The following is a 15,337-nucleotide window of genomic DNA, read 5'->3' on the forward strand; positions in this document are numbered from 1 at the left end:
TTGAAAGTGTAGATTGACTTCCAGAAAGCATAGGGCTATAGGAAGGTTGTTCTTCTTCCAAGGAAATTACTGATCACAGAAATAAGATTGATCAATTCTTATTGATCAAGAAATAGCATGATCCAAGATGTCGTACCAATTCCCACATTTTATAGACTAGACTGGATGAATATGCCAACAACTGCCTGATGAGTATTCTTATGAATGCAAAATGGTAACATGGATTGGTGCCGTCCTTCCTCTGCATTGTACAGTCTGGGCAGGTCAATTCCTGATATTAAAGGGATTTCCCCACAAGTAATCATGTTTCAGTGACATGCACTTAAACTAGCAGATAGGGCCTCTTAGTCTAACTTGATGTGGTATTTTTAGTTAAGCTTAGTAATGTACTTAATATTTACTAGGAATTATATACGTAAATATGCATAGATAAATGAATTTGTACTACTTATTAACAGGAAGGATGAAAATACAAGAGAACTTGAAGGATATGTGGAGTTTGCCACAGCAAGGTGAAAAGGAAAAAGAGAAAAAATGAGTTGAGGAGGGGAGAGATAAAGACCAAGAAGGTATTACATAGGCACAGGCTTTGAGCGCCACAGGTGATGGCAGAAGGTTCAAGAGTTCTACCTGACCTAATACCTCACCATATGAGGGCGCAGGAGGCACCACCAGTGGTGCAGCAGTTGAACGCTGGGTTGCGAAGCAGCCCGCAGCTTCTGCAGCGCCCGCTTGATCCCGGCCACCGGGCAAGGGTCCCACATGGCGCGCAGACCTCTCCTGCCGCCTGCTGCTCCCCTCAGCAGTGTACGTTTTCAGTCGGCCTGCTCTGCTCTCCCCTCTGGCTCTGCTGAATTCTCTCACCCTCCCGAGATTCTGACTGTACCCGTGCTTGTATAAATAAATAACAAAAAACAAACAACAACAAAAAAAAAACACATGTGCTGAGTGGGGTGAAAAAATAATCACAAAAGCCAGTATTTGCTGCATACTCACCACACTCTGGGTAGAATGCTATGATCTGATTGTACAGTATTTCATTTAATGCTCTTTCAAAAGAGAAAAAAAATAGGGGAACTTCCAATACTTTACAATTGGGTCTCTAGATGGGGATTTTTCATAGATTTCCCCCCCCTTCAACTATAAATATCTAGATACAGTTTTGAATCTGTGTGGCATTCTTCTCAGCAATACCTTTCATGATGCCATTCATTGACTAAACAAGTATGCCAGGCATTTATTTATTTTTTTGAGAGGCTGAAACATTAAGAAACAAAATGCTATGTAGACACAGATTCTTGATATCACTCTTAAAAGTGAGTTGTCAACTAAAAAAATAACGGAAATCAGGATTATATCTTCTGTGCTGAAGCTAGAAACAGGACAAATTTTATACTCCAAATCTTGCAGCAAATTAAATGCAGGAATGGAAAAGTGACTTACTTTCTAGAGATGAGCGTGCAAAAATAACAGCAGTGGTGGGGGGAACCTCGAAGACCCTACTTAACTGTAGGCAGTTCAAGGGCCAGAAAATACCTTCTTTTGTGCTGAAGATTGTGAAATTATGTGTTTTCATAGGTCATGGATTAAAAATGATGCTAGTTAAGTGTCAATGAACTATTTTTACTCTTTGAATATGAAATGTACAAATCTCCAGGGTGATGGTGGCAGTGGTGCCTCCTGCACCCTCATGTGGTAAGGTATTAGGTCAGGTAGAACTCTTGAACTTTCTGCCATCACCTGTTTAACCTCTTAGTGCATTTCATAACCTCCCAGTGCAGGTAACTCAACTTATGTGACCTGACATAATTAATAATCAATAAAATATGAACTAGACACACACATAGAAATACTATACACATTTTCATGACACAAAAATATTTTAATATTCCTTTTGATTTAATTTTAATATTCCTTTAATGAAATGTAAGAAACAATTACAGTGTTATGTAAACAGCCCAGTGGAAATTTTTTCATTATTTAGCATTCAGATCATATAAATTTTCTTCAAAATCTGTACATATTCTTGTGATGTTTTCCAAAGCAAATCTTGATTTGATTCATCAGTAGATCCTAGAGGAGAAGCTTGATAGGATACAGACTCAAATTCAGCAGCAGCTAGAAAAAAAAAAACAAGCCCAAAGAATTATATATTTTTAATATTTTATTTTATATAATTCTTACATCATTTTTCATCTTTGTACAATGTATGCATTTTCATTTGGGTTATATTCCCCACACAATTGCACCCCCCCTTATTTTGATCCTAGTCCTTCCTCTCCACCCCCCCAAAGTGTGTCTCTGGTTTATAGTTGCTTGTTGATTCTGATTTTACTTTGTATTAATTAGTCTTTTTCCTGGTCCCTTATTAGGTTTTCTAAATTCCTGTTATGAGTGAGACCATCCGGTATTTTTCTTTTTCTTTCTGACTTATTTCGCTGAGCATGATCCCTTCTAGTTCCATGCATGTTGCTGCAAACTGCAAGTGTTTATCTTTTTTGATTGCTGACTAATATTCCATTGTGTATATGTACCACATCGTCTTGATCCAGTCACCATTTTTGGGCATTTGGATTGTTTCCATAGCTTAGCTATTGTAAATAGTGCTGCTATAAACATAGGGATGCAGGTGCCCTTTGGAATTAATGTTTCTGTGTTCTTTGGGTAAATACTTAGGAGTGGAATAGCTGGATCATATGGAAGCTCCATCTTTAGTAGGTCAAGAAATCTCCACACAGCTCTCCATAGTGGTTAGCCCAGTTTGCACACCCAGCAATGCAGGAGATTTCCTTTTTCTCCACAACCTCACCAACATTTGTTGTTGCTAGTTTTTTTTTTTTAATATGTGCCATTATTCCTGGTGTAAGATGGTATCTCATGGTAGTTTTGATTTGCATTTCCCTGATTACAAGGGATGTTGAACATTTTTTCATATTCCTGTTGGCCATTTGCATTTCCTCTTTGGAAAAGTTTCTTTTTAGCTCTTCTGCCCATTTTTTGACTGGACTATTTTCTTTTTTTTTTTTTGAGTCTCATCAGCTCTTTGTAGATATTTGTGATCACTCCTTTGTCATTAGTGTTGTGTGCAAAAATTTTCTCCCAGTCGTTGGGGTTTCTCTGGTTTTGGTTATTGCCTCTTTTGCTGTGCAGAAGCTCTTTGATTTGATGTAGTCCCAGCTGTTTATCTTAGCCTTCACTATCACTGCTTTGGGTGATGTGTCTGTAAAGATGTCTTTGAGGTGCATGTCATTTAGTGTTTTGCCTACATTTCTTTCTATGTATTTTATAGTTTCAGGTCGTATGTCTAGTTCTTTAATCCATTTTGATTTTTTTTTTGTGCATGGTGTGAGATAGTAGTCAAGCTTCATTCTTTTGCATGTAGTGACCCAGTTTTCCTAGCACCATTTATTGAACAAACTTTCCTTGCTCCAGTGCATATTTTTTTGCTCCTTTGTCAAAGATTAGTTGACCATAGATGTGTGGGTTTATTTCTGGATTTTTATTTGGTTCCATTGATCCATGTGTCTGTTCCTGTTCTGACACCATGCAGTTTTGATGCTTATGTCTTTGTAGTATAGTTTGAAGTCTGGGAGTGTGATGCCTCCATTTCCTTCTTTTTTTTTTTCAGTAGAGCTTTGGCTATTCGGGGTTTTTGGTGATTCCATATGAACTTCATCAATAATTGTCATATTTCTTTGAAGAATGTCATTGAAATTTTTATTGGAATAGCATTGAATCTGTAAATTGCTTTGGGTAGGATGGCCATTTTAATAATATTAATTCTTCCAATCCATGAGCAGGGGATGTCTTTCCAATTCTTTGTGTCTTCTATTTCTTTTAACAGTGTTTTATAGTTTTCTTTGTATAGGTCCTTTACCTCTTTTGTTAGGTTTATTCCCAAGTATTTGATTTTTTTTTGTTTCAATAATAAAAGCGATTTTTTTTTTTTTACTTCTTCAGATTTATTGTTTGTCTATAGGAAGGCTACTGATTTTTGCGTGTTGATTTTGTTTCCTGCCACTTTACTCATCTGATTTGTTTAATTAGTTTTTCTGTGGAGTTTTTGGGGTTCTCTATGTATATTATCATATCATCTGCAAATAGTGATAGTTTAACTTCTTTTCCTATTTGGATTCCTTGTATGTCTTTCTCTTGTCTTATTGTTCTGGTTAGGGCTTCCAGTATTATACCAAAAAGCAGTGGTGAGAGTGGACATTCTTGTTCTTAATTGTCTTGTTCCAGATCTTAATTGTTCCAGATCTTAATTGAAATGCTTTCAGCTTTTCGCCATTGAGAATGATACTGGCTATGGGTTTGTCATATATGGCCTTCATGATGTTGAGGTATGTTCCTTGTATCCCAAGAATTTCAAGGGCCTTTATCATAAATAGGTGTTGTACTTTGTCAAACGCTTTCTCAGCATCTATTGATATTATCACATGGTTTTTATATTTCTTTTTGTTGATGTGTTGGATAAGATTGATTGATTTTCAGATGTTGAACCATCCTTGTGTCCCTGGAATAAATCCTACTTGGTCGTGGAGAATTATCTTATGGATACATGGTTGGATTCTGATAGCTAAAATTTTATTGAGGATTTTTGCATCCATCTTCATTAGAGAGATAGGCCTCTTGTTATCTTTTCTTGTGTTGTCCTTTGTTCGGTTTTGGTATTAGAGTAATGTTGGCTTCATAGAACCTGTTTGGTATTATCCCTTCCTTCTCAATGTTTTGAAAGAGTTTGTGAAGGATAGGCACTAATTCATTTCTAAATGCTAGGTAGAATTCATTTGTAAATCCATCAGGTCCTGGGCTTTTGTTTTTGGGGAGGTTTTTGATTACCATTTCAATTTTGCTGCTTGTAATTGGTCTGTTTAGGTGTTCTATTTCTTTTTTATCTAGCTTTGGGTGATTGTAGTGTTGTAGGAATTTGTCCATCTCCTCTAGATTGTTGAACTTGTTTCCATATAACTGTTCATAGAAGTTACTGATTAGTCTTTTGATTTCTGCTGTGTCCGTTGTGATTTCTCATCTTTCATTTGTGATCCTGTTTATTTGTGCTTTCTCCCATTTTTCCTTTGTGAGCCTGGCTAGGAGTTTGCCTATTTCATTTATTTTTTTTAAGAACCAGTTTTGGTTTCATTGATCTTTTGGATTTTTTTTTGTTTTGATTTCATTTATTTCTTCTTTGATTTTTATTATTTCTTTTCTTCTACTGGTTTTGGTGTTTTTTTGTTGTCCTTTTTCTAGTTCTTTGAGCTTTGAGATTAGGTTGTTTCTTTGAGTTCTTTCTTGTTTCTGATGTGAGCCTCTATTGCTATATATTTTCCTCTTATAACTGCTTTTGCTTTATCCCATATGTTTAGGAAATTGGTGTCCTCCTTGTCATTCAACTCAAAGTATTTTTTAATTTCTTCTTTGATCTCATTAGTCCAGTGGTCTTCCAGTAGTGTGGGTTTCAATCTCCATGAGGTAGGAGAGTCCCTTGCCTTTTTTTAATGGTTTATTTCTAGTTTGATGCCTTCATGGTCAGAGAAGATGGTTCATATGATTTCAATCTTCGTGTATCTTTTGATGTTTGTCTTGTGTCCCAGTATGTGATCAATCCTGGAGAATGATCCATGTGTGCTTGAGAAAAATATGTACTGAGATTTTTTGGGTTTAGTGTTCTATAAATGTCTGTTATGCCCATGAGCTCTAGATCCTTATTTAGCTCTACAGTGTGCTTACTTTTTTTTTTATCATTGATCTATCCATTGTTGATAGTGCTGCATTGAAGTCTCCTACTACATATGTGTTTTCTCTTATGTATGTTTTCAGAGATGATAATAGTTGTCTGATATACTTTGGTGCTCCTTCATTTGGTGAGTATATGTTAATGAGTGTTATTTCTTCTTGAAGTGTTGTCCCCTTGATCATAATGTAGTGACCGTTGGGGTCTCCTTTTACCTTTTTGAGTTTGAAATCTGTTTTATCTGATATAAGCAGAGCTGTTCCTGCCTTCTTTTTTGGTCCATTTGAATATAGGATTGCTTTCCATCCTTTAACTTTGAGTCTATTTTTATCTTTTGTAGTTAAATGTGTTTCCTGGAGACAGCAAAAGTTTGGGTTTTCGTTCTTAATCCAGCCTGCGACTCTGTGTCTTCTAATTGAAGAGTTTAGTCCATTACATTTAGAGTTAATATTGATATGTTAGCATCTGCATTTGCCATTGTGTTTGTCTTTCCTCTGATTTTATTTATTTATTATTTTAATAACTTTTTTTGGCCTTGTTTTGTTGTTATTTTTCCCAATGTTGGTTGTGGCTTTAGGACTCCTTGTAGTATTTTTTGGAGTGGGGGTTTAGTCATATTGAAATTCCAGAGTTTCTGTTTGGGAAGGTCCTTAGTCTTTCCTCATAGAGTAAGGAAAGCTTTGCAGGATAGAGTATTCTTGGTTGGTATTTGTTGTCTTGGAGTCTGTTGACTATGTCCCTCCACTCTCTCCTTGCCTGTAGTGTTTCTTCAGAGAAGTCTGATGTCAGTCTGATTGGTTTTCCTTTGTATGTTATCTATTTCTTCCCTCTTGTCAGCTTCATTATTTTTTCCTTGTCTTGGATTCTTGGGAGCTTTACTATTATGTGTCTTGTGTATTTTTCCTTTCATCATGGAAGTTTGGTTTTCTTCTTGCGCCTTGCATGTTTATTTTCAGCTCCTTCTTCATGTTTGGGAAGTTCTCTTCAATTATTACTTGAATATTTTCTCTGTTCCTACATCTCTTTCCTCTCCTTCTGGGATTCCTGTAACTCTTATATTTCCTTTCCTCATGGAGTCAGATATTTCCTGAAGTCTTTCTTCAGTCTTTTTCATTCATAATTCTCTTTCCTTTTCTGTTTTGGATTTTTTATTTCTGTGTCTTCGAGAGTGCTTAATTGTACTTCCATTTCATCTATTATGTTATCTGTTATCACTGCTTTTCCCAGCATTCTTTAGCAGAGGAGCCCAGAGCACTCACCCAGGGAGCGGCGAGGGGTGGGGGGGACGGGACGCGCTGAGAGTCATCATCAGCAGAGCCAGGGACAGGGTCCCCCGCTCAGGGACAGAGCCAGGTCCCTGCATCCCTTCGGGCCGAAAAAGCCTCCAGGTTGCACGCCCGGAGCCAATATCCGCCCAGCGTCAGCGGCCCCAGGGAGAGGCGCTGCTCGCGCCGCTCTGGGCTCTCCAGCCCGGGCCTCTGCCGTGGGCACCAGGGTCACAGCGTGGGCGGTTCCGCAGGGACCCAGGGGCGGAGCTGGCCCAGTGCGGCAGGGGTCCGGGGGCTGCCCCCCATGGGCTCACATGGCATGGCCAGGCCCACAACCCCACCCCCATCATCACCCCTCACACGCGCACACACACTCACGCACACCCAGCCTCGCACACGCAGGGGCGCCCCAGAGCCCAAGTTTGCTCCAAAAAGGGCGCGGGCAGTCTCTGGCTCCTGGAGACACAGTGAGCCGCTGTGCGTGGGGGGCGCCTGGTCTCTGCTCGGCCCCACAGGCCGGTCGGAGGGGGCTGACTCCAGCACGTTCTGTTCGGAGGAAGCTGCGTCCAGCTCTGTGAACAGACAGCGCCGTGGGGGCCCCTGTCCCACGCAGATGTCTCAGATCTCTTCCCTCCATCTGTCTGCCCAGAACGCCCAGGCTCAGGCACAACAGAGCAGGCACCTCAGCCCCGGCCCCGCCCCTGTCTGAGGAGTCCCCTTCCAGAGGGCCGCCCTGAGCCCACGCTGTTTGCTGCGGCTTCTGTAGGGTGGCCCGTGTCCTGAGGAGGAACCATTTTCTTGATAAATGCATGATAGAGGGGCCTCCCGGGTGGCGCAGGGGTAAAGAGAGCGCCATCAAGCTATCGCCAGCCACTGCAGCACGGGACCAGTTTGGTTGCACTGCCTGCCTGGGAGTGACCCACATGATGCAGCGGACCTCTCCTGCCTCACCAGATGCTCCCCTCAATTTCAGTAGATCCACCTGTTCTGCTCCCCACTCTGTCTCTGGTGAATCCTCTCACGCCCCAGCTCCTATGGCCTACACCTCAGCTCTTGTATGCAAAAATAAACAGATCTTAAAAGATAAATAAATGAACAGATGCTAAATAGAGATAGAACTCTGTCTCTATCTCTAAATCTATCTCCCTCCAAGAGGGCAGGTTTACTCCAAAGAGGGAGTTGAGAGTACAGGACATTGGCCCAGACACCAGCACGCCAAGAGAACTGTCCCTGGAAGGTGCGGGATTGTGGAGAGCGAGGGCTGCCTAGTCACAAGTGGGTGGCCTGGGAGGGAGGAGCACCGCCTCAGCAGCTTGGCACAAGGTGGGCTGAGAGAAGCATGGGCTCAGTTGGGCAGGAAGGTGACTCAGAAGAAACTTTTTTCTTGCTTTCTGACTCTAAATCTGTTCTTGGCTTTGGGGGTGGGGGGTGGTCACACGAGTTTCCTGGGAACAAGGGAAGGGCAAACTCTGATTGGCCATCCATTTGTCCACCCCAGGATGTGACCATGAAGATAGCAGTGCCCACGTGTCTATGCTTTACTTTTTTGTCCCAGGACAGTATGTGTGGGTTTTTGTCACCTCTTGGATTGCTTTGTTTTGGCTTCCCTGACGTGTTCACTTGCACTGAGACACATTTGAGGATGATCCTGAGGCAGGTGTGCTGGGCTGTCCTCATCACCGGTGAGGTGTCTGGATCCCACACTTGTTCTGATGGACCCCACACTGACCCTCCTCGTCCGCGCTGTGTCATCTCGGTGTCTGCTGCCTCTATCCCAAGGGATGACAGTTGCCTCCCTCAGAGGCCCCTCCCCCCTGACAAAACCAGAGCCCAGCTGTTGCTTCACAAAGGCTGGACAAGGTGCCTTGCTGCCCCCGTGTGGAAAGAGTCTCCCCTCAGTGGCCAAGACAGCACACAAATGGGGTGTCGACGCCGCACCAGAGCCCTTTTCTGCTCTCCAACTGCTTCGCTGGGATGTGACTTGACCTAAAAAACAAAACCAAACAAACTGGAGACCTCGGCCTCAAGGAACTGCATTTTTGGCAGGACATTTGAATGGATGGAAATCTTCTGTTCCATGGGAAGAATACTGATGCTTGTGAAAATGACAAGCCCAGCCACTGTTCAGAAGACTCAGTGGATATGGGTTGGGATAGAATCCACATTCAAGGAATTGGACTGAAATCTCTGGGACACCGCATTACCTCTAGTGCTTTCTTGTCATCTACACTGCAGCTGCTCTAAATGAGATGTCATCTGAGCCCTGGGTGTCCCCATCCATGCGCAGACCACCGAGGACATGGAAGGCAGCCAGGACTGTGGCCATCCTGCCAAGAGACAGGTTGCAGAGTGGGGTCCCACAGGACTGCCGGGCACGGACGGATTGTAGGGGCTGTGGGCAGTATGCACAATGCCCACTTTCTCTAATTCTGATATTGTGCCCATAATTTCCTTGTGGCCTCCAGGCAGCCGAGATTGCTTGGTATTAGTCACTCACCTAGGGACTGGCAGTTGTATGGGCAGATGCTTAGCGTGTCCTCGCACCACTGCCTTTATCACACACGCTCTAAGGAGAAACTCTCCACTGTGATCTCTAACCATAAGCCATGTAGTACATCCACTCCCAGGATGTACTCTGGGATGGGCAATACATATACTTTATACTCCTTCAGGGGTAATCGCCCAAACCCCAGGGATAGTCTCACTGCTGTCACCTTGACACTCTGGCCTCCATAGCCATCAAATGTTTGTAAGCAGACCCATGAAATTTTTCTGGATTTCCATAGAGCAGAGTACATTCTGCTCCTGTGTCTACCAGAGCTAAAACCATTTGCACATTAGTCGGGGACCAGAGGATGGCAAGCTCCACATGTGGCCTCATGTCCCTGCCTAGCCCCTGTGGACAGGTTCCTTGGCCCTCAACCTATTCGAAAGTGATCAGGCCATCGCCCGAGGACGGGGTCGGCAGCAGGTGGTCTTCTAGGTGGAGGGCTCATGCCTGAGGCCTGCAGTCCTTCTCAACAGTGTGAGCCTCTGGTCTTCTTGAAGCTGTTTCCGTAATTCTAACAAGTATGCACTGGGCTTCACATGTATTTTAGTGTGATCTACACCTGCTCTCACTAAATCTGTCCACATTTGGTTCTGGGTAACTTTAACAGGTTGTGTGATGCCAAGAAGCTTCCTTGCCCTCTTCGGCATTCCTCTTGATTGTTCAACAATTATGCATATTCCTTTCTGAGTGTGAGAGTACTGGCTCTTGACTTCACCCAAGCTAGCTATCGTTGTTGTGACATTGTGTATTTGATGTTCCACATAGGGTGCAAGAACTGCCATGAGGGAATCCAAATGAGGACAACAGGGCACTTGTTAATACCAAATCTCTCATCCCTGCTGTGAAATGCTCACCATTGGGACCACGAGTATTCATAATGAACAGGGCCTGCCACATCCCCAATTCCCGAAGTACATGTACCAGCATGACATACGTCTGAATCTGCTCACTGTCTCTGGCACATCTCTTGCATCAGCCCATACTGTTCGTATGGCAGCCATTATCCTTTCCAGCAGGATATGATTGCCCTGGCCATACCACCAGCTGTTCTGCAGCCTCTGTCTCAAGGATGGGTGTAATTCCCTGAGGCCAGTCTCTCCATCTCTTGTGCCATACAAATAATACATTCCACCCCCACATCCCTCAAATGTAGCAGCCACGATGCCAACGGTTGCCCTGCTTTCTGGCAGAATTGTTGCCCAAGTCCACCAGTTCCACCCGGGTGTATGGTCGGTATGCAGTAAATTCTGTCATTTGTGCTGTTTCAGCAGCCTTAACCCCGGGGCCATGGGCCGCTTTGGCTTCATTTTCTGAGACACCATCCGGCGAGCCAGAACATGGAGCCAGCCTTCTCCTCCTTTCCAGAGGAGTCTGGCAACTCTGAGGTGGCATCTTGGTTTGCCACTACTGGATGACACTCGGATAAAGGGCCAGACTCCCTCTCCTCCTCTCCCGAGAAGGAGTCTGGCGTCTTCATAACGGTGGGTTGGTTTCTCTGAACTTCTTACCCAAGAATCACCAAACACTGTTGCAGATCTTGCCTCTAATCCTGCAGTTGCTGGATTCTGGATCACTCTCTGTGCCTAGACTCTCACAGAGCTGTGAGAACCACCCGCATACAGCCCCTGCTGCCTCACAGGCACTATATTATCTAAAGTCTCTTCTATTTCGTATATGGCCTGCACCAACGGCAATAGGGATTCATCAACTTCTGGCCATTCCTGGGGAGGTGCCCGCTGGGATAGGAGGCTGGCCCTGAGTACCATCTACTTGTGGCCCCCACCCCTTCATCCCTGCCCAGGTTTCCAAGGATTAATTGACCCGTTTAAATTCAAGCATCCTGCTTTCTACCCTAATGAAAGGCAAACCCCAACATGGGTAGATTCATCAGTGTTTGAAGCAGTTGGGTTGTTTTCCTAGCTGTTGTCATCACCTTCCTACATTCTGCCATAATCCACAGCACTCTACCCACTCCTGATACTCCAAAAATAGTCGCCCAACCCCAAAGCTTGCCCAAGAAATACACAGCACAAACCACACAGTGGCCAGCCAAAGGCGCACCCAGGGCCCACTGCCAGCCCCAGAACCAAAAAAATGAAAACCCATGGCCCCCAGTGGTACAGCCAGAATCAGCCTTCTCTCCTGGAGCCTGGCTGGCACCGCCCACGGCCGGTGTTTGGGCGCCCGCCCGCAGTACCCATGGGCGTCCCCGATACCCGGGTTGGACCCAGCAGGGCCATGGGGGCTGGCATCCGCTGACTGGGGGCAGGCCGTGCCCTGGGCCAGGAGACCCCAGGCCGGCGAGGAGGGGGCCGCTTGTAGCTGCGGCGGCCAGCATCCATTTGGGCCCTGCGGAGCCTCTGGCCAGGTTGGGGACGCGGGCCTGCTGCGCCTGGTCTGTCAGAGGCCGAGTACTGAGGTGGGCCACTCCAGTCTGTGGAGGCAGGGTGGGTGCCGAGCTGCCCGCCAGATTTAAGGCCTGGGGTGCTGGGCTGTGCAGGCCGCCCGCCCCAGCAGCCCCGTGTGTGTGTCATGTGAGTATGTGTGTGTGCCCTCGGGCAAGGGCGTGTGTGCGTGCGTCTTGGGGGAGGCAGGGCCCCCCGCAGAGGACCAGGTGCACTCAGGTGGGTCCTGGTCGACTGGGCTGGTAGGCAGGGGGCCCAGGCAGGAGGGGCCCCGGCCATTGGGAGTGGGTGGAGCCCGTCCAAGGCTGGTGGCAGATGCCCAGGGGTCGGGACGAAGGCTGCCAGCAAAGCGCAGAAGGCCCAGGGGCCCAGGGCCATCATGCCGGCGATGCCCTAGCTGGCCTGCAGAGATCAAAGGCGGGAGACAGAGGTGTGAGCACACACAGAGGCGAGCCCATGACCCGAACGACAACCACGGGCTGGAGGCAGTGAATGCAGCCACGATGGAGGTGGCCTTGCTCCCGGGGAAGCCAAAGGTCTACAGGCCCGAAGGCAACAGGCCAGCACCCCCTCCCCCTTTCAACCATGAATTTATGGAAAACCAACATTCAAAATCTATTTCTCCTTTAAAAGACTGTAAAAGATATTCCCATAAACGCTTGGATAGAGTAGTCTTACAATCTGGAGACTGTATGAAAAAGCTTTTTCTATTTACATTAAAAAAAATTACTATTAATGCAAAGTGATGGCAACCATGGGAAAATGCCAGGCAGTTTTCCTTATAGTAGAAACTGTACATCACCGCGCCTTTCCAAAGCCCAGTTAAAAGCATGCTCTAAGAGGCTTTTCTTTGACTGAGTCATTCTCCTCCTAGAGAGAGGTCTGTCCATTTGGCCTTGGTACCATTGCCATTCCAAGGAATTTGTCTGTTTCATCCAGTGTGCACAATTTGTTGGCATGTCATTTTCAGAGTAATTTCTTAAAATTGTTTTAAATTTCAGAATGATCCATGGTAATCTTTCATTTTTGATTTTAGTCATTTGCATTGCACTGATTTTCTCTATTTATCAAGTCTCTAATTTATGCATGTCATTGTAATATTCATTATTTTCTTCTGCTCTGGAATTTTAAAAACATATTTTGAGACTACAATCACCACACATTAAAGGATTGCCCCATAAATCAAACTATTTGTCACTATGTGGTCACCTCTTTATCTGCGATATTTTTTATTCTTCTAAATATCTACTTTTCTTGATTGTAATCTAACTACTTCAACTTTCATGACTAGCATTTTATTAGTATTTCGATTTCTCGTCACTTCTAAAATGAAAAGTGGGGCCTCCCCAGTGGCGCAGCGGGTTGAGCCCCGCACTGTGGAGCTGTCCCTGGCCCCGGCCACCGCCGAGGGTCCCACATGGCGCGGCAGACGTCTCCTGTCTCGCCGCTGCTGCTCCCTCAGCAGTGTATTTCAGTCAGTCTGCCTGTTCCACTCCCCACTCTGTCTCTGATGGATCCTCTCACATTCCAGCACATCTGGCCTGTACCCAGTTCTTGAATAACAATAAACAAATCTAAAAAAATAAATAAATAAAATGAAAAGCCCCGGCAGGTCTTCACTCTGGGCTTCTCTGGTGTCCTTCTCCTTTTCTTTCCCGGCCTCTGCTTCTCTCCGAGGATATATCAACACCCCCGCCAGGCCTCAGGACAAAACCCCAGGACTGATAACAGTGTAGCAAATGCAGGCCCCTCAGGTGGGGATCCTAAGGGCAGGAGCACAGACCGGCCTGGAAACCACTTCCCCCAACTAGACCAGCTGGAAAGACCCGGCTCTCCAGCAAAGTACCCCCCTGGCAGCCCCCCCCCCCCCGCTGCATCCCAGCATGCACAGCGAGGTCAAAGGTCAAGGGACTGTGACCCTTGGCACAGCCTCCCTGTGGATTCCTCCGAGAAGCTGCGGGGGGAGGGGACTGGGCAAACATCCAGTCACTGCTTTCTCGTTCTCTTGTTGAACAACTGGTCGGTCCTTCGTGGAAATGGGGGTCCATTCCTCCAAGGTTTCACCCCAAGGGGGGTCGAGCAAGGGGAGGCTTCAGGGGCTCAGAGGCCAGAGCAGAGGACTGGCCCGAGCCAGAGTCTGAGAGCAGAGCAGATCCTGAGGCGGCAACTGGGCCCCAGCAGCTCCCGCCTCCGCGGGGCAGCCAGAGCAGGTCCTGGAGTCCAGTGAGGGGCAGGAGCCCAACGAGAGCCAGGCTTCAGGGCCTTCCTCAGACCCACCCCGCCAGCCGTCTGAGAGAGGGGATTCACCAGTCCCAGAAGCCCAGGGGCAGCAGCCACCCCTGGGAGGTCCCCGTTGCCACACCAATTGCCTGGACCAGCCCTGCCCAGGGGCGTCCAGAGGATGGGGCTGGCTGCTAGCTCCCTGGTGCTGACGGCTGTCCTAGGCACCAGGTGGATTTCCCTACACAGGGAGATGGATAGAACCTGGAGGAGCAGGACACCCGTTCGGGCTTCCCGGGCAAAGGCAAGCAGTGCTTCGTGCAGGCACATCTCTCCACCAAAAGTCACACCTCTTCTCCCCATTTCGGTCCAGCACCGAGGACAACTTCGCCTCCATACTGGTGGTCTCCAGCATTGCCAATCTGCTGGATCAAGTCATCTTCTCAGAAATTAGTCAACTGGACGAGGCGGTGCAGACACTGACTGTGCCCTGGGAAATGGAACCCAGGTCCTCTACCCTCAGGTGTGTGCCAGGTACCAGAGCATCCGCATGCCCTCCAACCCACTCCTGTTCATCTGGCAGAAGAATAACAACATGTATGAAAAGCATCCCCTTCCCTATTTACAATACCTCCACTGCGCCCCTCTACTGGACCAGCCTCTTGGAGGAACCGTCCTAGGTCCTGGCGCGGGGACAAGTCGCTTACTCCTTCAAGCCAAGGCCACGGGGCTGCAGTACTACCTGAAGACCGTGGACCCCGAGGACAGTGCGGGCAGCCAGAAGTGGATGCTCGAGTTCCTGGACCAAATTCATGCCATTGAAAAGCGCCTGGCCTTGAAGAACATCCAGGGGGCTGGGTTTAGAGGGAGAAGGAGGGAGGGATAAGACCTGTCCAGGGATGTGTCCACGCCTGGCTACTTGGTGGAGGCCTTGACGTGGAAGGCGGCTCTGCTCCACTCTCTTTGATGCTCAAGCCAACTTTCTTCAAGGGACACCAAGGGAAGCTGCCAGCCTAGATACTGGGTCGCATTCTAGTGGGAAAACTCATTCTACACCCCAGGGGTGGGCATGTCAGGGCAGGACATTTGATCTTCAGGATTCCTTTCAGTTTTCTAGTCAGAATGCTCTCACTTCACGTCTGTGCTGTTTCTGGAGCCC

This window comes from Talpa occidentalis, unplaced genomic scaffold (genome assembly GCF_014898055.3).
Source record: "Talpa occidentalis isolate TD23 unplaced genomic scaffold, MPIMG_talOcc4v2.1 talOcc4.14, whole genome shotgun sequence".
Taxonomy (NCBI): domain Eukaryota; kingdom Metazoa; phylum Chordata; class Mammalia; order Eulipotyphla; family Talpidae; genus Talpa; species Talpa occidentalis.